The sequence below is a fragment of the Elephas maximus genome, chromosome 3, assembly GCF_024166365.1.
Source record: "Elephas maximus indicus isolate mEleMax1 chromosome 3, mEleMax1 primary haplotype, whole genome shotgun sequence".
Classification (NCBI taxonomy): Eukaryota; Metazoa; Chordata; class Mammalia; order Proboscidea; family Elephantidae; genus Elephas; species Elephas maximus.
In genome coordinates, this window is record NC_064821.1 from 110671568 (window position 1) to 110696814 (window position 25247).

The following is a 25247-nucleotide window of genomic DNA, read 5'->3' on the forward strand; positions in this document are numbered from 1 at the left end:
GAGCAGTACAGCCACGGGGCACAGTGGCAGAGTTGGGACTTGGGGCTAGAAGATCAGAATTGTCTTACCCCTCTGAACCTCCATTTCCTCAACTCTCAAATAAAAGTTATACAAGAGAGCACCTTTTAATTTGTAATAAACTCTCAACACTTTCTTGTTGATGTTCTTAATATAACTGTTACCTCCATTAAGGTATAATTAGCCTGGTGTGCTTTGTAAAGTGGCTTTCTCCTGATAAAAAGAACATAAAAAGAAAATGTCAAACAATCAAACAGGTCTTCCACAAGAGAAAGCCATAGTTAGCATCTTAAGATTGGCATTCATTTGTTCAATAATATTCTCTTGACCATCTGCTGGGTAGCAGGCACTAGGCTGAACTAGGACTAGACGGATAAGCAAGAGAGACTTGGTGTCTAATCCCTGGAGCTTCCCATGTGGGGAAGGTCATAGACAGCAGCATGCGATTATTGCATGTGCTATGATAGGGAAGACCAGGGTGCTGTCCCATGACAAATAAGGGAAGGCTTCCAGGAAGAAATGACATAAAACTCACACTTGAAGGATGAGTAGGAGTTGGGGAGAGGAAAAGTATTCCCAGCAGAAGCAAAGAGTAAGACCTAGAAGTAAAAGATGTCATGACAGACAGGTTTGAGAAGAACTGAAAAACACTCAGTAGGGCTGGAGTACAGACTGCAAGAATGGGAACAGAGAAACAGGAAGGCTGGTGACCACAAGGAGCTTTTTTAACCCATGCTAAGATGTTTGGACAGACTTGATCCTAAGAATAAATGGCAGCAAATGAAAGATTTTAAAAGCAAGGCGATGACGTATTCAGATCTGCACTATAGAACGATAACCATGGCACCACACAAAATATCCCCACTGTGCTGTAAGACGTCAGATGCTGAAAGTGAAGCCGTTTCCCAAGTAACAAAAAGTAAAGCGAAGGGAGATATACCGATGTTTCAGGGAAACCAGCAAGCTTGTGTGGTTTTACATTTTACTGGTGTGGAGGCAGGAAACCCTGGTGGCATGGTGGTTAAGAGTTTGGCTGCTAACCAAAAGGTTGGCAGTTTAAATCCACCTGGCACTCCTTGGGAACCCTATCGGGCAGTTCTACTCTTTCCTACAGGGTCACTATGAGTCAGAATCGACTCACCGACAACAGGTTTGGTGTGGAAGTAAAGGTCTCCTACTCCTATTAAACCAGCCATCACATCAACTCCGACTCATGACAACTTCACATGTGTCAGAGTAGAAATGTGCTACACAGGGTTTTCAATGCCTGATTTTTCAGAAGTAGAATGCCAGGACTTTCTTTCAAGGTGCTTCTGGGTGGATTCGAACTGCCTACCTTTCAGTTAGCAGCCAAACACATTAAACTGTTTACACCACTCAGGGACTCCTCAATGGACCCTAGATAATTCTGTTTTTGTTGCTGAGTGCTGTCAAATTAGATTCTGACTCATACTGACCATAAAAAACAGAGTAGAACTGCCCCCATAGAGTTTCCTAGAATATAAATCTTGATGGGAGCAGATTGCCAGGACTGGTGGGTTTGAAACGCCAACCTTTCAGTTAGCAGCTGAGTACTTAACCATTTTGCCACCAGGGCTTCTTAGATAATCCTAATTTCTCTTAAATAATCTTTAAATCTCTTACCCATAAATATGTCTTAGCCTTCTCAGAAATACTTGAACAATCAGGAATTTAGTTTCCTAAAATCTGCAAGTGACTCCCCTCAGTTTATCACTCAATTACAAATCTAGCGTGATGTAGTATAAAACTGCAGTGGCTGCCCACTGAGGTCTTGGACACATCACACAAGCACTCTGAGTCTTAGTTTTCTCCACTGTAAAATTAAGGAAGGGGGTGTTCCTAGGTGGATTTGATTTCTTCCAACTCTTAAATCTCTAAGATGCTACAATCATTGTGTGCTAATAACTCTTAAACAGCACTTATTAGACAAGCTCTATACACCTAGGATCAAATATGCTCAGGTTCAGGGCAGACCTGTCTCTTCAATCTCTTAAAACCATTAGAGCTATCAGTTCTAACCTGAGAAAAAGAAACAAGACTCCAAGCCAAGAAGAAACTCATTTGACTGCTTTCCTTTTCTCTCAATAATCAGAGCAGTATTCTCCTAAGTGTGTCTGGCTCCCAAATACCAATGTCCCATTTGACCTCGCGTAAGCAATGTTTTCATCTGATTGACAATTGTGTGGCAATGTTCTTCTTTCACTGTTGCCTGACCCTTACTCTATTGATTTTTTTTTCTTTCTTTAATGAAACATATCAAGCCTACAGAAAAGTATAAAGAGTCATTGATTTTTAAAGAGGACTAAATAGATTTCCTGATAGGGCTCCTACTATGTGCCAAACACAACGCTAGGGGCTGGGGATACAAAAGTCAGCCACAGATGAGGTCAGACTGAAGCAAATTTAAGCACAATAATGTGTATATATTCTAGAATGTGCCTGATTCAGACATGACACATAAGCCTTTAAAGTATACCAAGGCAGGTAACACACCCAAACAGGTACGCTGGCAGTCTTTAGCTTGTAAACAGTTTTGTCTTTTTAAAAATTCATTCTCAGTTGGTTATTTGAAACTTGGAGCACATTTTTCCCCAACATGCACTGCTATAAATGTGGTTAGGTTTCCAGGCCAACACACGAAAGGCCAATTTAGCACATAAAGTATCCGAAACACTATACGTCTTCCCTGTCAAAAGAGCAGAAAGCATTGTTGCAGCCAAAGAGAACATGACCGATTCTGTCATCTTGAAAGTTGGAACTTGAGGGAAGGCAGAGTGTAGGTTAATAAAGGATGCAGATGGAATCTTGAGGAGGTGCTTGGAGGCTTTAAAGCAACTGGGCTCAGGGGTTTTGAGACCAGGGCCAGGCCTGCCTGGCTTCAACCAAATCCGGATTTCCCCACTGAAAAGCTGGGTGCCTTTAAACATGTTATTTAACCATTCTAAGCTTCGGTTTACTCATCTGAGTATCTGGCACAGAGTAAGCACTGAGTAAACAATAGTTTTTGTTTTCATTTTCTTGAGACTATAAGGCTTTCCTCTTTCTTAGTATAAGAGTGTCCTTAACACATAGCTGGGTTTACAAGCCATATTACAGAATGTTCAATCTCCATATAAAACAAAAAAATAAGTTATTATAAAGTGTCTAGACAAGAAATGTAGAGGGAAGGGGGCTGTATTACCCATAAGAAAAGGAAAGCCTGAGTTAAAATGATGTAAGTAACTAGGAAGGGACTGAAGACAGAGAAAAAGACAGGTACATGTGTACAGTACAGGGGATTATCCTAAAGAGAGAGGGTGTACGGGGGAATTCCAGGGAATTTTCAGATAGCTCATGGGCTGTCTCGACAGAGAGGAGACAAAGGATAGTAAATAATAATAGGGACAAATCCTTATAGGATGTTGGTATGCACATGCGAGCACGCGCACACACACACGTTCATTTAATCCTTACAACCTTGTAAGGTAGGTGCTACTATTATCCTCATTTTAGAGATGAAGAAACGGAGGCACAAAGAGTTTGAGTAATTTGCCCAGGATCATTCAGCTAGTAAATTTCTAAGCCTGAATTCAAACCCACAGACTTTGGCTCAGATTTGGAAGTCTGAACCACTGCCTTATATACTGATGATTTCACAGTAATGGGAACTCAACCATTTGCATAAGCAAGGTTTCCTGCTGCGGAAGTTCAGAAATTGAGTAATACCTATCTATAAAGTTCCCTCTTATTAAGATGTAAACATTACATAATCATTTACAGAGTCTCTGGCATGGTTTAGTATTTGGGGGTAGGGTGGGGTAACTTTTATTGAATGCTGCTGGATCTCAGGCACTGTCTAATTTCTTACGCTTTACCTCATTTAACCTTTACAAGACTCCCTTTGTGGTAGGTATTATTAAGCCCATTTCACAGCTGAGACAAACTGAGGGTCAATTATGGGCCTAAAATGCCAGCAATAGTAAACGGCAGAGGCCAACCTCAGACCCAACTCTTTCTGGTTCCAAGGCCACTGTGCTTTACGCAACACCACATCTAGTATACTCAGACTCAAACAGGTAAACACAGGACATGTTATATAATAACCAAGTACTAAAGTAACGAAGGAGCCCAGGTGGCACAACGGTTAAGCACTCAGCTGCTAACTGAAAAGTCAGTAGTTCGAACCTACCAGCAGCTCCATGGGAGAAAATGAATACCTCGTGATATGCTCCATAAAGACTACAGCCTAGGAAAGCCTTTGGGGTAGCTCTATTGTGTCATATAGAGTCACTATGAATCAGAATCGACTTGACAGCACACAATGAAGCAGCCGTAAACCAAGTTTGATTTAAAACACCAATAAAACATTTAAGTTAAACATTTCACAAGAAAATACCAAATTCTCTTCTGGATGGCTAAATGATACCAATGGTCCACCCACCCAGAAAAAAAAGTCCTTTCAGGTCCTCTTTACTACTATTTAGTATCTAACAATGTTGTTGTTGCTATTGTGTGCCTTCAAGTGGATTCCAACTCAGAGCAACCTTATAGGACAGAGGAGAACTGCCCCATAGGGTTTCCTAGGTGGTAATCATTAATGGGAGCAGATCGGCAGGTCTTTTCTCCCAAGGAGCCACTGATGGGTTAGAACTTCCTACTACTCGGTTAGCAGCCGAGTGCTTAACCATTGCACCACCAAATGCAATATGCACATCAAGGCACTTCTCCAAGCACCTCAAATGCTTTAGAAACACTAGGTTAGAAAACAAGATAGGAACAAGTTATGTAAGCCCCCATTTTAAACGCCAATGTCGGCAAAAACAAAACAAAATGTGGCGGGGGGGTGGGTAGTGACAGGATAGTAGAACAAGGGTTTTAAGCCAGATCATCTCATTTGAATTTCAGCTCTGCCATTTATTAGCTTTGTTTGCTCATCTGAAAAATGAGGTCATTAAATCTAACTCTCTGGCTATTATAAAGATTAAATTAAACGTCAAATGCAAAGCACGTAGCCCAACAGCTGACATACAGTAAAAGGATAATAATCTTTAGTCTCATCTCCTTCCTCCTGCTCCTTCTCATTTGGGAAGAGGAACTACACATCCCACATAGCTGGGAGACACTATCTACCTCAAAAACACATTAACTAACCCACAGGCTAATAAGACACTTATAAAGGGCTTTTCTCATTTTCCACCAACCCCAAATCATAATTTCCATTTTGTCCCAAAGCCTTCTTGCCAGTTTCTTCCAGGATACTAACCTCTTTTAACATCTTGGTGTCACCTCTGGGTGGAGAAATCAAGCGACAGGTATTTATTATTTATATACCTGTCTCTCACCAAAAAAAAACCAAATGATTTGAGGTTGCCTGAATAAATATAAAAGGAGCCCTGATGGTACGGTGTTTAAAGCACTCGGCTGCAAACTGAAACGTTGGCGGTTTGAAACTAGCAGCACCTCCATGGGAGAAAGATGCGGCAGTCTGCTTCCATAAAGATTTACAGCCTTGGAAAACTGGGCAGTTCTACTCTGTCCTACAGGGTGCCTTTATTGACTACGCAAAGGTATTCAACTGTGTGGATAATAACAAATTATGAATAATACTGTGAAGAATGGTAATTCCAGAGCACTTAATTGTGTTCATGAAGACACTTTATATAGATCAAGAGGCAGTTGTTCGGACAGATACTGACTGGTTTAAAGTCAGGAAAGGTGTGCGCCAGGGTTGTATCGTTTCACCGTACCTATTCAATTTGTATGCTGAGCAAATAATCTGAGAAGCTGGGCTATATGAAAAAACTGGGCATCAGGATTAAAGGAAAACTCATTAACAACCTGCATTATGCAGATGACACAACCTTGCTTACTAAAAGTGAAAAGGACTTGAAGCACTTACTACTGAAGATCAAAGACCACTGCCTTCAATATGGATTGTGCCTCAACATAGAGAAAATAAAAATCCTCACAACTGGACCAAAGAGCAACATCATAATAAATGGAGAAAAGACTGAAGTTGTCAAGGGTTTCATTTTACTTGGATCCACAATCAACAGCCATGGAAGCAGCAGTCGAGAAATGAAAAGATGCATTGCATTGGATAAATCTGCTGCAAAGGACCTCTTTAAACTGTTGAAAGCAGGGATGTCACCTTGAAGAGTAAGGGGCGCCTGACCCAAGCCATGGTATTTTCAATGGCATCATATGCATGTGAAAACTGGACAATGAATAAGGAAGATGGAAGAAGAACTGACGCCTTTGAATTGCAGTGTTGGCAAAGAATATTGAATATACCATGGACTGCCAAAGAACGAACAAATCTGTCTTGGAAGAAGTACAACCAGAATGCTCCTTAGGGGCAGGGATGGCGAGACTGCATCTTACATACTTTGTACGTGTTGTCAGAAGGGATCAGTTCCTGGAGAAGCACATCATGCTTGGCAAAGTACAGGGTCAGAAGAGAAGAGGAAGACCCTCAACAAGGTGGGCTGACGCAGTGGCTGCAACAATGAGCTCAAGCATAGCAACGATTTTAAGGATGGCGCGGGAGCGCGCAGTGTTTCGTTCAGTTGTGCACAGGGTCACTGTGAGTCGGGACAGACTCAATGGCACCATGGCACCTAACGACAACAACACAGGGTGGCTATGAGTCGAAATCGACTCGACGGCAGTGGGTTGGGCTTGGTTTGGTAAAATATGTAAGACATATACAATACGGCCATTATAAGACAAGTCCAATACTACATGACAAGTAATCTGTTGGGGAGTCCAAAGCAGGGAAGTTCATTTTAAGTAAAATGGGTAGCACTCAAAAACAAGCAAATAATTTAGTCCTGAGACGTCTGGCAAGGAAACATGATGCGTTACAGAGCAGTCTTTTCTTTCTTTCTTTCCTAAATAAAAAAAGTTCCTGAGGAGAGACATCTATAACTTGCCCAAACGTACTTACCTAAACTGTTGGCAAGACCAAGAATGCAACCAAAGTCTTCCAAAATATTTGGTAGTCTTTTTAAAAAATGGTACCATTTTACATCATAGTCAATGATTCCATTTGACCAAACTCTCTTCAGTAAAATGCTTTCACTTTGAAGTTCTACAAATTATATGCCTTTGAATTATGGTGTTGGTGAAGAATATTGAACATACCATGGACTGCCAGAAGAACAAACAAGTCTGTCTTGGAAGAAATACAGCCAGAATGTCGAGACTTTATCTCACGTACTTTGGACATGTTATCAGGAGGGACCAGTCCTTGGAGAAGAACATCCTGCTTGGTAAAGCGGAGGGTCAGGGGAAAAGAGGAAGACCCTCAACAAGATGGACTGACACAGTGGCTGGAACAATAGGCTCAAGCACGGCAACAACTGTGAGGACGGCGCAGGACCGGGCAGAGTTTTGTTTTGTTGTACACAGGGTCACTACGAGTCGGAACGGACCTAACAGCACCTAACAACAATGCAGGCTTTAGCATTTATTCAATAAATACCTGCATGCCTATTGTCAAACGGGATACAGCAATGAATGAGACAGTTTCTGTCCTCGAGGACCTCGTGACTGCATAGCGGAGATAAGTCTACAAAAGATCTGAAGCACAAGGCAGAACATGATGAGCTAGAAAGAGGATCACACACCTCTTATTGGGGAAAGGGAGGAGATCAGGGACATTTAAGTGCTATGGCTGCCAACCAAAGGGTCGGCAGTTCAAATCCGCCAGGCGCTCTTTGGAAACTCTATGGGGCAGTTCTACTCCGTCCTATAGGGTCGCTATGAGTTGGAATCGACTTGACGGCATTGGGTTTTTTTGTTTTGTTTTGTTTTGTTTATGCACTCGCTGTTCCTTCAGCCTAGTACACTCATCTGCCAGAACTTCATATACTCATTACTTACCTTTCAGGTATGAGCTCAAACATCACTTCCTCAGACGGGCAGTCCCTCTGCCACTCACCTTATCACTACCTTGCCGATTTTCTTTATTGCACTTATCACCATCTGAAGTTACCTTGTTTAGTTACATGTTTATCATCTTAGAATGCTGCTTACTCCTTATGGGCAGGGGCCTCTCTGTCTTATTCTCCTGCAGCATCTCCAGCGCCTTGAATATACCTGAAGCTCAACTGGAGTCTGGGGTCTCAAGGAGCAGAGAGGAAAGAATATTAAAAGGGACAACAGGAACTCTGGAGAAAAGAGGATAATCTATACAGTTTCAGGAACAACTGAGATCTGCCATTCTCAGAAACTTCAGGAAAGTCTTCATTTGGGGTAGGGGGGAGGTGAGAGAAAGAGAAAACACAAGGAGAGCAAAGACATAGAGAGGGAGGAGGAAAGTACAGTCTCTCAGAAGCCAGACAGCAGTGGGTTTGGAGAACATATTCCGGGAAGGGGGTGGTCAGCAGCATCAGATGTTTTAGATAACAAGGGGCAAAAAAAAAAAAAAAAGGTGTCAAAATGTGACAGCAAGAAGGTCACTGGTGACCTCAAGGAAGCAGCCTCAAGAGTGTGGAGGTGGCAGTCAAATTGCAAAGGGTTAAAGAATGAGTGGGTGGGAGGAAATGAAGGCTTTCAAAGCATTTGGCAACAGAGTAGGGAGAGAGGAGAGGAGCTCCCAGGGGCAGTGAGGGGGTGTGGGTGGTATTCATCCTCTTTTTCATACAATGACATCACATCATGTCACTGCTTTGTTTAAAGGAGTTCAATTTTTCCCCATTATCTAATGATTAAGTCCAAAGCTTTTAAAGTCACCCATAAGTCCCTGCTTGATCAGGTTCCTACCTATTTTCACCAGCCTATATCTTTGTCCTCTTGATCCTGGTATAGGGTGTTGGTTCTACCTCAGGTGCTTTGCACATGTTATTCTATTTGAAAAACCTCCTCATCTTCTTAGCCTAACTCTTTCATCCTTGAATTTTAATGTAAAGAAAATGTATCACAGAGACCCTTTTTCTTACTGCCCCCACCTCTGCCATACAGCAAACCAGACACCTTTCCTAGCACTTAGCATAATTATGAGAACCCTGGTGGCGTAGTGGTTGAGAGCTACAGCTGCTAACCAAAAGGTGAGCAGTTCAAATCCACCAGGTGCTCCTTGGAAAGTCTATGGAACAGTTCTACTCTGAACTATAGGGTCGCTTTGAGTCAGAATCAACTTAGTGGCAACAGGCTTAACATAATTATAATAGTTGTGTAATTACTGAGTTACTGTCTTCCCTATTAGCAAGGAAGCTTCCTGAGGGCAGGAGCCAAACCTGTCCTCTCACATAATACATGCTCTATAGATAAACTGCTGAATAAAGATAAGAACATGAAAGCCTGAGGGCATTTTAATCTCTGCCAGTTTGTGCATCAGAGGGGTATACTTCCTAAATCAACCATGCTTACATTTAATGCTCTGGCCATTCTGACCACTTCTGCCTTCCCCCTTCCACTTCCAACCAACCTGAATGGACAGTCATTCATAGTAAGTTTTTAAAAAGGGGCTCTTTGAGGTTACCATTATACATGGAATGATTTTCTCAATAAGATGACTGATACACAATGATTAGGAAACCTGCGTAAAGTTTTACACGATGGCTTTAAGTGATTAAAATCAGTCAGAATATTAAGTCTAGTCATTGTCGCGCCATACTTTTTTCAGTCCGTATTATACAAATTAACCCCAAAATGGGTTTGTAGGCGTGCTTGGCAAAAGGCTCAGTGCACCTCTTTAAAAGCTGAATCACATCTGTCTGCTTCCCTTGTATGACCCACTGAACTAGTTTAATAAAGATTTTTCACTGGAAATATAAACATTTGGAAGACTGCATTTCACTTTTTTTTTTTTTCTTTTGCCTTTTCTCTTAAAAAGGAGCCCTGGTGGCACAGCAGTTAAAGTGATCGACTGCTAACTGAAAGGTTGGCAGTTTGAAACTACCAGTGGCTCCACAGGAAAAAGACGTGTCAGAGTCTGCTTCCATGAAGATTTACAGCCTTGGAAACCCTATGGGGTCGTTATGAGTCGGAATCAACCGGAGAGCAAAATCCACTGCTTCCAAGTCGTCTCTGACTCAGAGCAACCCTGCAGGACAGAGTAGAACTGTCCCATAGGATTTCCAAGACTGTAAACATGGAAGCAGACTGCCACATCTTTCTCCCATACAGCGGCTGGTGGGTTTGAACTGCCAACTTACTAGCCAAGCAATTAGTAACCACTGTGACACCAGGACTCCTTTCTCTTACCACATACAAAGGATTATTTCAAATTCTAGTAATTGGAAAATATTACTATAAATTACAGCCTTGCCACAGTCTGAGCAAATTAACTGTGCAAACAAGGCTGCAGATATAATTGTGCTTAATTGAATGAACTTGTCAGTTATAAATACCCTTAAGCCCTTTAAAACACATCAAAAACAACTAAGAGTTACATTAATTACAAATTGTTCTTATCTGTTTCTACATTATACATTCAGGCTGCTCTGAGTCACCCAATGTACCTGAAAATACTAGAAGTGAATTCCCACCCACTGCCCCTCCACATATCCAAATTAGAAAGTTTTGCTGTCTTTTTCATTTTCAAAGGGGAAGACAAGGAAAGATACAACTAATTCCTTTGCTCCCAAAGCACATGGCATGATAATGACATCAAGAGCTCTTTTCTAACTACGTGGCAACTACTGTTCTTGGGAATATGAATAATGCTTAGACCCAAGAAACCTGCTCAACGCAAAGGTCACTGAAAAGGAAACAAGGATATATTAAAATATGATTAAGAGGAAGTGCCATCTCATTGTACAAATTTATATTCTGGGTAAATGCTGCTTTAGGAAAACATAATATACGGAAATAGAAAATGAAAATGATCAAACAGCATTCAAGGGAAGCCAAATATATTTTTCAGTTTCCTTAAACTCTTACAAGTCCTTAAACAACAAAATTCCCTGGGATATTACCTGATTTACAAGATTTTTCTTTCCACACAACTTTGAAGACACCATTTTACAAACACATGCCACATGCCTCTCTGCCAACAGCAGACTACTTGCTAAGTAAACTGCATCAGTGAAGGCAACACAGTATCATTATATTGACTTGCCCATAATGTCTCACATTCCTACCAAATTATATACCTCTAGGTCGGCAGTTCGAATCCGCCAGGCACTCCTTGGAAACTCTATTGGGCAGTTCTACTCTGTCCTATAGGGTCGCTACGAGACGGAATCGACTCGACGGCAGTGGGTAATGGCCATGTGGTGGCGTAGTGGTTAAGAGCTATGGCTGCTAACCAAAAAGGTCTGCAGTTCGAATCCACCAGGCGCTCCTTGGAAACCATATGGGGCAGTTCTACTCTGTCCTACAGAGTCGCTATGAGTCAGAATCAACTCGATGGGTTTGGTTTTGGTTTTTGTTTTGTTGTTTTCGGTTCAAGGGCATTTAAGAGGAGCCTTGGTGGTATAGTGGTTCAGCACTTGGCTGCTGACAGAAAGGTCAGTTGTCCGAACCCACCAGCTGCTCTGCAGGAGAAAGCTGTGGCAGTGTGCTTCCGTAAGGATTACAGCCTTGGAAATCCTATGGGCCAGTTCTATTCTGTGCTTTAAGGTCGCTGTGAGTCAGAATTGACGCGATGGCAATGGATTTGATTTGGTTAATGGCATTTAAAGTGGAAATAAAAGCACTTTTGTTTCTCATTCTTCCTGAAAACAAAACAAAACCTAACTTACCTAGTGCTTTCACTGCTGCCTACATAAACACTTCTAGATTTGAGGAATGGTTTCTTTAAGTGCCTGAACTTTTGATTCACCCAATTCTACTTGAAGCCTTCCTAACATAGAAAGTATCAGCAACTCTTTGTTGAGCATCTACTAAGTGCCACTTTCTTCCATCTTAAAATATACTGAATAAATTTGGTCTCTTTTTTAACAAAACAAAGCATCTTTACCAATCATAAAAAATAATAATGGCTAATAAATTTTTATCTCATCCTATATGCCTTGCACCATTCCAAACTCTTTAGGTATAGTCACTCAATCCTCGAAACAATCCTAGAGATAGATGCCACTTTACCTCCATGTAACAGATGAGAAAACAAAGGCATAACTTATCTAAATTCTCACTCATATCCACTGCCGTTAAGTCGATTTCAACTCATAGTAACACTATGGCACAGAGCAGAACCTCCCCATAGGGTTTCCAAGGCTATAATCTTTACGGAAGGAGACTGCTACATCTTTCTCTCGCAAAGCAGCTGGTGTGTTCAAATCGCAGAGCTTTTGGTCAGCAGCCAAGGACTTAACCACTGCATCACCAGGGCTCCTTTCTAAGTTCTCAAAGTGGGGATCAAACCAGGCTATCTGGCTCTTAACCACCACCACCCCCCCCCCGCAAAAAAAAAAACCCTTGTGTCAAGTCGATTCTGACTCATAGCAACCCTACTGTAGGACAGAGAACTGTCCCATAGGGTTTCCAAGGCTACAAATTTTTACAGAAGCAGACTGCCACATCTTTCTCCCAAGGGGCAGCTGGTGGGTTTGAACCACCAACCTTTCAGTTAGCAGCCAAGCACTTTAACCACTGTGCCACCCAACCCTTCTGGTCTGGCTCCAGAGCCCCCAAAATCAAACTATCAAAATAAAGGAAAAACAAGACTAAAACTCAATAAATCAGTCTTTTTCTACCTACAGGGGTACTAAGTTGACCTGACTTAGTCTCCCCCAGGTACCCTGGATGATATGGTTAAGCACTAGACTGCTAGCGGAAAGGCTGGCAGTTCAAACCCATCCAGCAGCACCTTCGAAGACAAGCCTGGCAATCTGCTTCCGAAATGTCATAGCCTTGAAAACCCTATGAACAGTTTGACTCCCCCCAGCTGGATCCAAGTTATTATTGCCTTCTTTGCCAATAGCCATAGGCTTTGCTGATATCTTCTTTTTTAAGCTTTGCAGAGCCCTTTTGCAGACGGTTCTCAAGTAACTCTTCCCTAAGGAGCTAAAGCCTCTCTTGAAGAGCAGATTCCTCACTGGCTTTTCATTCTGAAGAAAACCTCTTAAGTTTTTCCTGTAGCAACCATGTCAGCAGCGTCCTATGCTGCTCCTACCTCCACCTATCACTTGTACACCTCCCAGCCCCTAAATGAGGTATCTTAAGCTGCTCTTTTCCACTAGAGGTCTGAACTGTCTCACCTCATTTCAATTATGCTCACAACTTGACCTCTTCTTAATGGCTAGGTCATCATTACCAATATCAATTACTGTGCTGTGTCCTGACAGTGGCATCCTGATAGGGTATTTACAATGGCATTTGCTCCTCCACCAAATGGTTCCAGACTGCTTTATTTTTGGGTTATGAGCCTGCTTTTCACAAACCTTTGACTCTTCACTTCTGAGGTAAAAATTAACAGTGTTTGCCTCTGAGAATGAGCCTGCCTATATTCATCCTCTTAACTCCTGTCCCTTACATTTGTTGTATTTAATCTTCTATCGACTTGAAACCCAGTTAAGACTAACTGTGAAAGAACTCTTTGTAAATTAAAACCAAATGCAAGGTTTTACTCTACTATAAGGGAAGCACGTATGGACTTAGTGACATCTATTTTGGCTCTAAGCATTTCCTGTTTCCTTTAAGTGCTTGGCTTCTAACCAAAAGTCAGCAGTTCGAATCCAGGAGCCACTCCTTGAAAACCCCATGGGGCAGTTATACTCTGGTCTATAGAGTTGCTATGAGTCAGAATCAACTGGATGGCACCAGGTTAGCAGTCTTCTAGATAGCTGAAATTGGTGGGGTAAGTGAGGACCATATTCTGTGATGGGGAGAAAGAAATCAGTAGCACAGCGATCAGATAAAGGTGACCCCTGATAGAATGTTCAGTGCTTCACACCTGTTCCATTTGCTAATGATGTTATCCTTGAGTTCAAAACTTTGAATGGCTTCTATATCATCTCTACTCACTTATTCAACAAAAGCCACAGTCCCTGACCTCATGCTGCTTACAGATTTGTGGTGGGAGTCTTCACTGTCTGCCCTAATCTGCATTCCAGCCTCACCTCCATCCACTGCTTCTCATGTGGAATCTATGCCCTAATCACAGTGGCTGCTTCCAAGTTTGTCACCCACACCACATACACACCTATCTTTGTACCTCTGCTCATACTGTACCTCCACCTAGACCTCCTTCTCACCCCGAAACAGAACTCCTATTTGTTCTCAACGCCCAACCCAAAGGATGCCTCTTCAAAAAAATGCACTTGGCAAGGGCTCCAGGCAGGGTTAGCTGTCTTCAGGGGTCCTGGTACTCTCAATTCTGACCACCATAGCATCAAAGACACTGTGTTATACTACACATAGCAGGTACGAGTGCCATATAAACCCATCTGCAAGGCACGGAGTAGATACAAAATAAAGGTGTGAGTATACAAAGAATGATTTAATCTGTAATATAAAAATAGAAAGGAAAAAGAAAAAAGGAAGCTATTTCTTAGTCCTTGGGGTCCTGGTGGCACAGTGGTTAAGAGCCTGGCTGCTAACCAAAAGTTCAGCAGTTTGACTCCACCAGCTGCTCCTTTGAAACCCTACAGGGCAGTTCCACTCTGTCCAACAGGGTCCTTATGAGTAGGAATCGACTTGTTGGCAACGGGTTTGGTTTTTTTGGTTTCTTAGTCCTCACACTTCAAAGAAGTGCCACGCAAGTTTTTAAGAAACATTCTACGATCACAAAGTAGAATTTACTCTTGGTATGTGTGTATAATTTGCAACTGCAAAACTCTGAATGAACAGACCCCAAGGGTAAACTCTATGAAGGCAGGGATTTTTGCCTGTTTTGTCCCATCAGTTTATTCACTCCAAGAATAGTCCCTGACTCACAGCAGGAGCTCAACAAATATCTGCTGAACGAATAAATGAACAAAGTAATATGTGAATATTACTATTAAATAAATTTGGTTACCACCGATTAAAAATATCCTAACACAAAGACTGGCTTGTCTTCTGACCAACACAGACTTAATAGAAATTTGCCTTTTGCTTCTAAAACAAGTCTCGTCTTGGGACTGGGCAATTTACTCACAGAGAACCAAGAATGTATGCCCAATGCCAGCTGCAAAAAATCACAGATCATAAAACCTTAAGATCTGATTGTATGACAGAGATGATGAGCTTAATGCTTTGGGCTTTCTTATTGTCTCAAACTGCCAAAAATTCCGGTGCACTTCAGAGGGAAACATACTTGTAGGAAGTAGTTTCCTGCCCCTGAAACACATTTTTTCAACACAGCAGTTGTTTAAAACCCCATGTTACAGGAGGGTTTTAAGACAGGAAGCAATAGTGGCACACCTAGTTGAGTACGGGGGAGAGCAAAGGCAGGGAGGAAACAGACTGAGAACACGACTGGGAGATGAGTCCGCAAAGTATAAAAACAATGAGCCAACTTCTCTAATGCCTCCTAGAATGAAATTTGCCTTTATATCATAATTATTAAAAAGAAAAAGAAGGGCAAAGAAACAAGTAGTACCTTCCTTAGTCAGCAGCTGCTCTCCCCATTTCCAATTTTAAGGCTCTTATAGAAAAGAAATTGGTAACAATCTGGCTGTCCTTAAATGAGAAAGGGAGCAGACCATAGATGACTTTCTTTCTCTATTTTTTATTTTTCTGTATGTTCTACACTGAGTTTTCTCTCTTGTTATAATGAGAGAATGGCCTTTAGGTTTGAAAGAAATTATGGAGCTAAAAAGTCTCTGTTCTAATAATAAACTATATTAAATAAAACCTTTACCAACAAAAGGGAGTAACAGCAAATTCGATAACACCAAACCATCCAACCTGCCTTTTACTCAACCTATTGCCTTAACCCCTTCTTCCTCACCTCCCCAACTACCGGCCTATCTTTCTAAAAATTCATTTAGAAAAAGGTATCTTCGTAATAGTTACAATTTGTGTAGCTCTTCACAGTTTCTGTGCATCACACATGCTTTATTTCTCTGATTTCCCATAACAACTTTGTGAGATGACCAAGGTGGACGTTTTTATTTCCATTTTACGATGAGGCCAATGGGTGCCTGAAGTAAAGCAATTTGCCATCACGGGAGCCTAGATCTTGTTTCTCACCTGATATTCCAAAACAGGGTTCCCCAAGCTCGACATTATTATTGGTATTTTGGGCCAGATGACTGTTCTGGGGGGCTGTCCCATGCACTGTAGATGCACAGCCGCATCCCTGGCCTCTACTCACAGATGCCAGTAGTACCACTCCCTCCCACATGCTGTAACAACCAAAGAAGTCTCCAGAAACCACAAATATTTCCTTGGGGACAAAATTGCCCCAGATAAGAACCACTGGTCTAAAAGAATCTCCAAGGTTCTTTCTGGCCCCTCTGTTCTATGACAAAGCTCCATACATACTGTTGACCCGCCATAAATCACAGAGTATCAGATGCTGCTTGCTCAGCAAGATTCAGTCATAATTAACCAATTCCCCATCCACTTAATTGTTTTAAACGTGGAAATGAACAAGAAAAAATTTTTTGTACGTATATTCACATCTCAGATTAAAAAAACCTTCTAAAAGCACATTATCTCATTAGAACATAAGAAGGATATACAGAATATGGGTGTTTAGGAGCGAAAAAACACTTAACGGAGAAATCAGGGTCAGAAAATAAAAATATTAGTCTTTGCTAACAAACCTTATTGATACAATCATACCTTAGTGTCCCCTCTATTTTTTTGTTGCTGTGTGCTATGGAGTCGATTCTGACTCATAGCGACGCTATAAGGACAGAGTAGAACTGCTCCACAGGGTTTCCTAGGCTGTAATCTTTATGGGAGCAGATCGATAGGTCTTTCCTTGTGAAGAGTCACTGATGGATTCAAACCACTGACTTTCTGTTAGCAGCAAAGTCCAAGTGTTTAATCATTGTGCCACCAGGGCTCCTTGTCCCTTCTATAAACCTACACACATTCTCAATACTTGCTTCAACTGGGTTTCTGGTCAATTAAATGTGTTACCTCACACTATTTTGAAGAAATGGAGGGATAACTTTGGAACGGAACAATATTAGAATCTGTAGCTTTTTCTCTGCAGCTGAAACCACTCATGTTCATGAACCCAGAACCTACACAGAAGCACTCATTTTAAGTTTCCTCATGCCATTTAATCTGTCTCTATTCCTGCAAAAACAACCCCACCCTCAAAATTCCTTATTTTCACCAGACTTTTTTTTTTTTTTTTTAAGCAAATGCCTGAATTGAAAATACGATGCAACCTGATTCCCCTGAACAGCTTAGGCAGACTTTAATGCTAATTAATTTCCTACCTTAAATCTATAAAGGGTAGATACCAAATCCTCAGATAATTACAAGAGTATAGTATCTGCCAAAATGACATTCAAATTGCCTAAATCACAGCACACTGAAGTTTTGTTACATTTTGGGAATGTCTGAACTATTTTACCTACATATAATTTATGCACTCCATCATTGTTTCCCAATGGTAAGTAAATAGTATATTGCAGAATAGGGGGGACAATTTGAACAGGTTTTATTCAATGTGAAGAGTCACAATGCAGTCCTAGTATTAAAAAAAAGTAGCTATTTAAAGAAACTGAGAAATGGTTAAAGTGCTTAATTAATGTGATGTATAGTATTAAACAGAGATTGTGGTTATTTCTAATCATGATGCCCTCAATCACTCAGGTATGACATATTTATGTCTTTAAACATGATCTGGATCTATAGATGGGAGACATTTTCTCCGTATTACAAAGCATATTCTACCAGCAGTGTCTGGTACCCTAACGCTCTCCATTAACCTTCACCACAAAGTACAATAGAACACATTGATCCTTCAACAAAAACAACTCCCTGGTCTTAGAAAACATCAGGGTCACCAAAAGCAAAAGCCAGAAAACAACACAAGATGAGGCTCGGGAAAGGGAGAGATTTAACCAATATAAAATGCTCTTCTTAAAAGAATTTCTTTTCACTGTGCCCATCCATAACTCAAATCCTTTTCTTAAAAAATAGCCAACAACCAGACTCCGTGATCCATTCTAATTGTTTCTGCATTATACTCATCTACAGAAGGTTTTTAGCGATTTTCTCTCTCAAAGCAGTAATGACAATTTTGTATCACTGTACACTTCTGCCACTGAGAGAAAAACCCTACGACCAAAATTTAAAAAATACAGTGTTAATAGCATGTATAATAATGTATCCAACCAGGGGTAGAAGACAGCTCACAGGCATGCATTAAAAGAAGTGGCATGGAAGATGAGGTCCCCTTCCCCAGGCACACACAGGAAATCACAGGAATATGCCCTCAAAAATAACGTGTTCACAAACACCCGGCAATAATCAAACCTTTTATCTAGTCTCCCTTGAGAAGCTCCTTGGTAAACACACATCCAAGCAGCTCACATCCCTGGAACCTTGGGAGTGACTTTGGAGGGCTGTTTACTAGTCCTGCTTAAGCAAGTCTCTCTCATGCTCCAGGTCGGCGACCAAGCTTGGGTGGGATCCCAGGAGTTAGACAGGGAGCCAAAGACCACCTTAGTTTTGGTTTCTCAGCCCCTTTACTATAGAATTTGCAATTCCAGAGTGACTCTCCCTCACCTCACTCTTCCCCGCTCCTCTTGCTCAGGGTGAGTTTTTTGCCCTTCTCGCTGGCTGCCAGGAGCCGGGGTGCTAACAGAACCTAAAACGGGAGGGGACGTTTCTTGACTCCACGGACGTCCCCCATAATAAACACGACTCCCAAATCCCAGAAACTTTCCCCCGCTGAGATGGCAAGGGAGAAAAACGGCTAAGACCCTCAGCATCCACCTGGAGATAGGAAAAAAATCCTTTTCTCTTTCTCCACCCCCTCTCCCCCCCCCCACCCCCCGCCTCCCGCCCGGCAATTCTGCCACGGAGCTGGCGGTCAAGTTCTCTGTGCAACAACGAGGGACGTCAAACCTCAAGCCCGCTCCTGTCTCTCAGGGTGGTATAAACAGGATGTCAGACAGCGCGTTCCGGGCTTGTTTATGAAAACTTGATGTGCGCTCTCGGGGAGGGGGCGGCGAGGCTTAACCTTTCCCCTACCGGCCTGGAGCCCCCGCCACCCGACCTCCCAGCCGCCGGCCGGCCCCGCTTGGCTGGAAATCCCCCGCCGTCCTCGCCTGCGCCCGCACCCGCGCGCCCCCACCCCGCCCGGGCCCACCGGGTCCAGCGCGGCGCCCGCCGAGCGGCCTTGGGTGCGAGGGGCGAGAGTGGCGGCCGCGCCTCCGCCAGCGCCGGGCTCTGCGCCCCCAGCCGTACCGCCCGCGGTGCCCAGGCTCCTACGCCTCCCTCCCTGACACTCACCACTTCCGTGTGCTCCCGGGCCGGACGGCTCCGGGTCGCTGAGCGGGTCGGGTCGGGCGCCCGGCCCACTAGACGGCCAGCCCCGGGGGCCCCGGCGTGCGCGCGCCCGGGGCTGAGGAGGGGGCGCAACGAGGGCGACCAGGGCTAGGGCTCAGGCCCGCGCTGTCTTCGGCTCCCGGGTACTCGGAGGCCGCCGCGGCCTGCGCTCGGCGACGAACCCGCCTCCCGCCCCGCCCCGCGGCCGGCCCCGCCCCGCGGCCGGCCCCGCCTCATGCCCGCGGCCGGCCCCGCCTCCTCGTGACGCCACGAGCTGTAGCCCCGGAAAGGAGGGGCGGGGGCCGCCGTCGCCACCGCCCCCGCACGAGACCCCGTGGCTCCAGTCCCCAGCCTTCCCGCCCCGCCCCGCCCCGCCCCATCCGGCTTCACCTACCCTCTCCCCTAACTCGCCTCTTCTTACCGCGTTTTCTAGAAACACCAACCTGAATGTGAGAGGTCAGCCAGCCCAGGAAGCAAAACTGTCAAGATTTGGCTGTAGATTGACCCCTTCCGAGGCTGGAGTCCCTTTCATCACATCTTTGTAACTTGGATGCATTTATCACGTTTCTGCGTTACACCTCTGCACCTTGCCCCAACGGAGTGAAAGATGAGCGCTTGACTAACAAGAATTTAACAAATCCTTTCCAACTTTGACAAATTACTTCAGATTTAATCCATTGCTTTAAAAACCCTTATTAATTTATAATATTGTGATGAACTAGCACACACTGATCCTAATGTGTGTGTGGGTTTCAATTTTTACTAATAATTCCTCAAAGTAGGTGTTATCCCGGTTTTATCCCAGGGGAAACAAATCGAGGCTTCAGTATCTTAATCAAGGCCATACTGTAGCTAGGATTCATACCCAGTAGCCAATCCATGACCAAATCCTGACAATTTTACCTCCTAAATATCTCTCCAGTCCATTCCCGTCTCTAAGTGTTTCAAGGAGATTGTCCAAGTTGCCACTATCTCTCACCTGAAGGACCACAATAACCTCATATTGTCATTCTAAATTCTAGGAAAAAAAAAATTCTAGACACCATTAATTCTTCACTGTGAGCTTTGAAAAATTCGAATCTGTTCCACTCACTCCTGTGCTTAAAATCTTTCCTGTGCTTAAAACATTTCAGTGCCTTTCCCCCTGAGAATCCTTGAACAAAATCCTCCTGGACCATGCGTGGTCAAACTTCTGCAGCTTCAGGTCACTGTGAACTGAGGCTGCCTCACCTGCCCTGACTTTACTAACTCTGCCAGACAGCCTTTGACGAGTTGGGGGGTTACTGTAATTTACCTCATCTTGAGCAAGGAGTGCTGGGTGTGGTGTGTAGTGGGTGAAAAGAGCATTAGAATCTAGGCTTCTGGATTTTAGGCCTGGCTGCCACCATTAACAGTGTAGGGGTTAAGAACTTGGCTGCTAACCAAAAGATTGGCAGTTCGAATCCACCAGCCGTTCCTTGGAAACCTTATGGGGCAGTTCTACTCTGTCCTATAGGGTTGCTTTGAGTCGGAATGAACTCAGCAGTAACAGGTTTTGGACACCATTAACCACCTGTTACCCTGAGCAATTCGCAGTTTACTCATAAAAACTGAGGAGCAGACAAGATGATATAGACGATCTTCCAAGTGCGTTCTGGAAGGAAGTAGGAGAGCTAACAGAGAAGATGATAAGGAGGGGCGTGGCCTAGCTGCCTGCACCGTGGGTATTTGTGCCCATATCTTGTCCCGCCAGCCATGTACTATATGCAGCTCAGGGCTGGCTGTTGCATCATTTTCTTCACCTGTGAGATACAGGTGACACCTTCTTGACAGGAGCTATGCTGAAAGTGACCTAATAATAATACACTGACTGGCACATGGCATGGACTCAGTAAACTGTAGTGATTATTATTGAGCTGGGCCTTAAAGGCCATCTGGGAGGGAGTGACATGGATGGAGATGGAGAAAAACTTCATTTCACGTGAGGCAAAGAGTAGAAAGAAAGTTAGAAGGTGGCAATGAACCCAAGGTGCTCAAGAACTCATCTGGAGGCTCTGCAAGGCTGATAAGTAGAATTAGGGAGAGGCGCTTGATTCAGTTTAGATCTGGTCGCCTGGATTCAGAGTAAATTGCAGTAGGTTCTCAGGATTCAGAGAAGAAATACTCAGTTTCTGACTTCCAGATGCTCACTGTGCAGTGAGGGAAGACAGACAAGTGACAATTCAGAGTGATTCGCGCTCTTCAAAAGATGATCACAGAGGAGGATCACCCAACCCAGCCTGAAGAAGTCAGAGGAATTAGCAGACAAGTCACAGAAGCCAGGGAGAACGTGGCATGCTAGGCAGTGATAAGCTTATGTTATATGAATAGGGAATGACAGAGAAGATAAGCCTCACACAAAAACTTTTGCCTAAAAGAAATAGGGTGCTTTTGAGGGATTTGGGCAGATTTTTATTTTAGAAAAGTCACTCTAGGGCAGTGTTTCTCAACCTCAGCACTACTGACATTTTGGGCTGGAAATTCTTAGTTGTGAGGAGCTGTCCTGTGCATTGTAAGATATTTAGCAGCATCCCTGGCCTCTACCCACTAGATGCCAGTTGCCCTCCCTCCACCACCACAGTTCTGACAACCAAAAATACCCTTAAACCCATTACTGTCAAGTCAATTCTGACTCCTAGCAACCCTATAGGACAGAGTAGAACTGCTCCTTAGGGTTTCCAAGGAGCGACTTTTGGTTAGCAGCCGTAGCTCTTAACTACTATGACACCAGGGTTTATCAGATATTGCCAAATGTCTCCTGGGGGAAAAAAATCAACCCTCATTATGAACCATTTATCTAAGGGTAACATAGAGGATGGATTGGAGGGCAAGGAGATCAATTACATAGTACTGTAGGACTGCAGGAGTCCCGGGGTGGCGCAAACAGTTAACGCAGCTAACTGAAAGGTTAGAGGTTCGAGTCCACCCAGAGACTTGGAAGAATGGCCTGGCAATCTACTTCTAAAAAAGCATTCATTGAAAATCCTATGGAGCAAAGCTCTACTCTGACAGACATAGGGTCGCCACAAGTCAAAATTGACTCTACAGCACCTGGTAGAACTGCAAGACACGGGTTACGAGAGCCACATCTGAAGCAGTAGATGGGGGACGGATAGAGGGGAAGATGCTAAAAGCCCGAGGTGACAGCAGAGACGTGCTTGGTAGCTGACTGGCTGGGAGTACTGGGGCAGAGGAGAGCACTCTCACATGACTCCCAAATTTTCTGAACTGGTGAACAAGGGGATCAACTAACATGGATGAGAAATTCAATTTTATGTTTGAGAAGAGAAATGTTTTTTTTTTAAGTCACTCTATGGGGTCGTTATGAGTCAGAATCGACTCCATGGCAACTGTTTTTTTTTTGTTGTTGTTTTTGTTTTGTCTGTTTTTTTTCTGTAGAGGATATATACGATACAGAAGACGGACAACAGTATAAAAAGGAAGGAAAAATGTTTCCTTCTGACATGTAATACATGACATGAAACCCGCAAACCCTCTATAAATACTCATGTAAATTGAATGAAACCAAATGTAATTAAGTAGAAACCTCTTATTAGCAAATTCTCTTAAAAAAAAAATAGGCATGCAACCAATAACATATGCAATTTAGAAAGTAGTTTCAAAATAATTGCTGGTGGATTTCATATATAAATCTTCATCAAAAGAACATCTGCTCACCAGTATATTTCTCTGCAAATGATATTGCCTAGATTATAATGGGAAAACAGATTTAAACAATGAATGTGGTTTGCCTTTAAAGACTGTACTAAACAAAACTAAACTAAAAATCCCACCATACAAATCATGTAATCCAATTACAAAAAGTTAGAAACTGGAAAAGAGAGATAAATGATCTGTGTAATCTTGGCAACCCTAATATAAAGTTACCATAGATTATATTTTCTTCCAGCTATTTTTTCCCTAGGCATGTTTTTAATATAGATGTAATCACAGTGTACATGCAATTTTGCAACTTACTCTTAAACTTAATTTTAATTTATAAACATTTTCCATGTTGCTCTACAAGTTTTCGTAACTATCATCTTAATGACTATATAATATCCCATGGAGTAGAATAATTTATTTTCCAGTTACCTACGGTTGATTCCTTTCTGTTCTTGTTGTTTTATAAATAATGAGGCATTGAACTTTTTCATACAAATAACTTTTAAACAGTAATTAAATATTAAATTAAAGATATTTAAGATAGAAATAATTATCTTAGAAGAGATTCACAGAAATGGGATTATTGAGTCAAATGGACAGAATATTTTTAGATTCTTGATCCATACATTCACATTGCCAAGTTGCTTTCCAAGAAGTTTCTACAAATTTACATTGCCCTGAGAAATGCATACAATGTCAAGTTCAACAGAAGTGGACTCCAAAATTTTTAAAAGGTATGCACCTGTAATGTATTCAAAATCCTCAATTTCCTCATATGGAAATTGGATTCATACTACCCAGTCCGTTTACTTCCATAAATGCTTGTGAAGACTAGATTAAGAAGGTATATACAAACTCATTATTACTACTACATTGTGGCACATGGATGTGTACTTAACTAGCTAGCATCTAGATGGGGAGTATGCATTATTAGTTCAAGTCTATCAAGAAGCAAACAAGTTCCAGATTAGACGTGCAAGCCACCACCCCTCTGTCAGTTTGTCATACCATTGTGGCTTACATGTTGCTGTGATGCTGGAAGCTAGGCCATCAATATTTCAAATACTAGCAGCGTCACCCATGGTGGACAGGTTTCAGTGGCATTTCCAGGCTAAGACAGACTAGGAAGAAAGTCCTGGCAATCTACCTCCAAAAATTAGCCAATGAAAACCCTATGGATCACAACAGAATATTGTCTGATATAGTGCTGGAAGATGAGCCCCCTAGGTCGGAAGGCACTCAACACCATCAGCCTTCCATGTCACCCAGTATATGAGTTAAAGCAGTATTCCTGAGAGTGGAATGTGTTGCCTCAAGAAATGACAGAGGACTACCAGGTGCTGTGCTTCCTTTTTTGTAGTACAGAATGCAAGATGCAGCAGTTTTTCTTTCACTTTGGAGGCAATATCCCTGCATGCCCCTGGCCACTACACCCCTAAAAACTCACTGAAGTGGCAATTCCTTGACTCTTCATAGGGTTTATCTCTCTCTGGAGCAGCCTCCAGCATAACTCATTCTATCTGATCAGCATGATGCCATTGAAGTGATGGATCAGTTGGCCGTACCATGGGATGCCCAGATGGTCCAGACCTCTTCAGACAATATTATGATAGGAGGTAGGAGAGTTAACATAGCCCTGGGACAAAAACTATAAATGAATATTGCTATCTGTCCCATGTGAATACAAACTGTTTCTGTTCTTCTGTTCTAATCAAAATGGAAGAGCATATATTTGCCAAAACCTGAGGCCTTATTAATCTGCTCTAGCAACAATATCACATCTGGCACAGCAGCTGCAGTGGATCATGCTACTACTTTGCTGAATTTTCCAGAATCCATCCAGTTTCTGCAGGGATCAGACTAGCAAATTAAATAGAGATATGATAGGGACCACCATTCCTCCATTTTTTAGATCCTTATGGTTGCACTAATCTCTACCATTTTCCTAAAGTGACACTGTTTTTTTCATATAAATTTTTATTGTGCTTTACATGAAAGTTTACAAATCAAGTCAGTCTTTCACACAAAAACCCATATACACCTTGCTACACGCTCCCAATTACTCTCCCCCTATTGAGACAGCCCACTCTCTCCCTCCACTCTCTCTTTTCGTGTCCATTTTGCCAGCTTCTAACCCCCTCCACCCTCTCATCTCCCCTACAGGCAGGAGAAGCCAACATAGTGAAGTGACACTGTTTTTGATTTAT

General features: G+C 42.7%; 1 protein-coding gene across 7 annotated transcripts in view; it reads right to left on the bottom strand.

The window, feature by feature from the left end:
- The window catches only part of JAK1 (Janus kinase 1), a 172694-nt gene that overhangs the window by 130073 nt on the left and 17374 nt on the right, over positions 1–25247 (bottom strand). For 5 of the 7 annotated variants that reach the window (XM_049879494.1, XM_049879488.1, XM_049879492.1 and 2 more), the window contains exon 1: positions 19321–19552. The exons of 1 other annotated variant lie outside the window; for it this stretch is intronic. The gene's annotated coding sequence lies outside the window, so the exon portion shown is untranslated. Of the gene's footprint in view, positions 1–18591; positions 18674–19320; positions 19553–25247 lie in introns of those variants that run through there. One more of the 7 variants, XM_049879493.1, reaches the window with a different exon arrangement.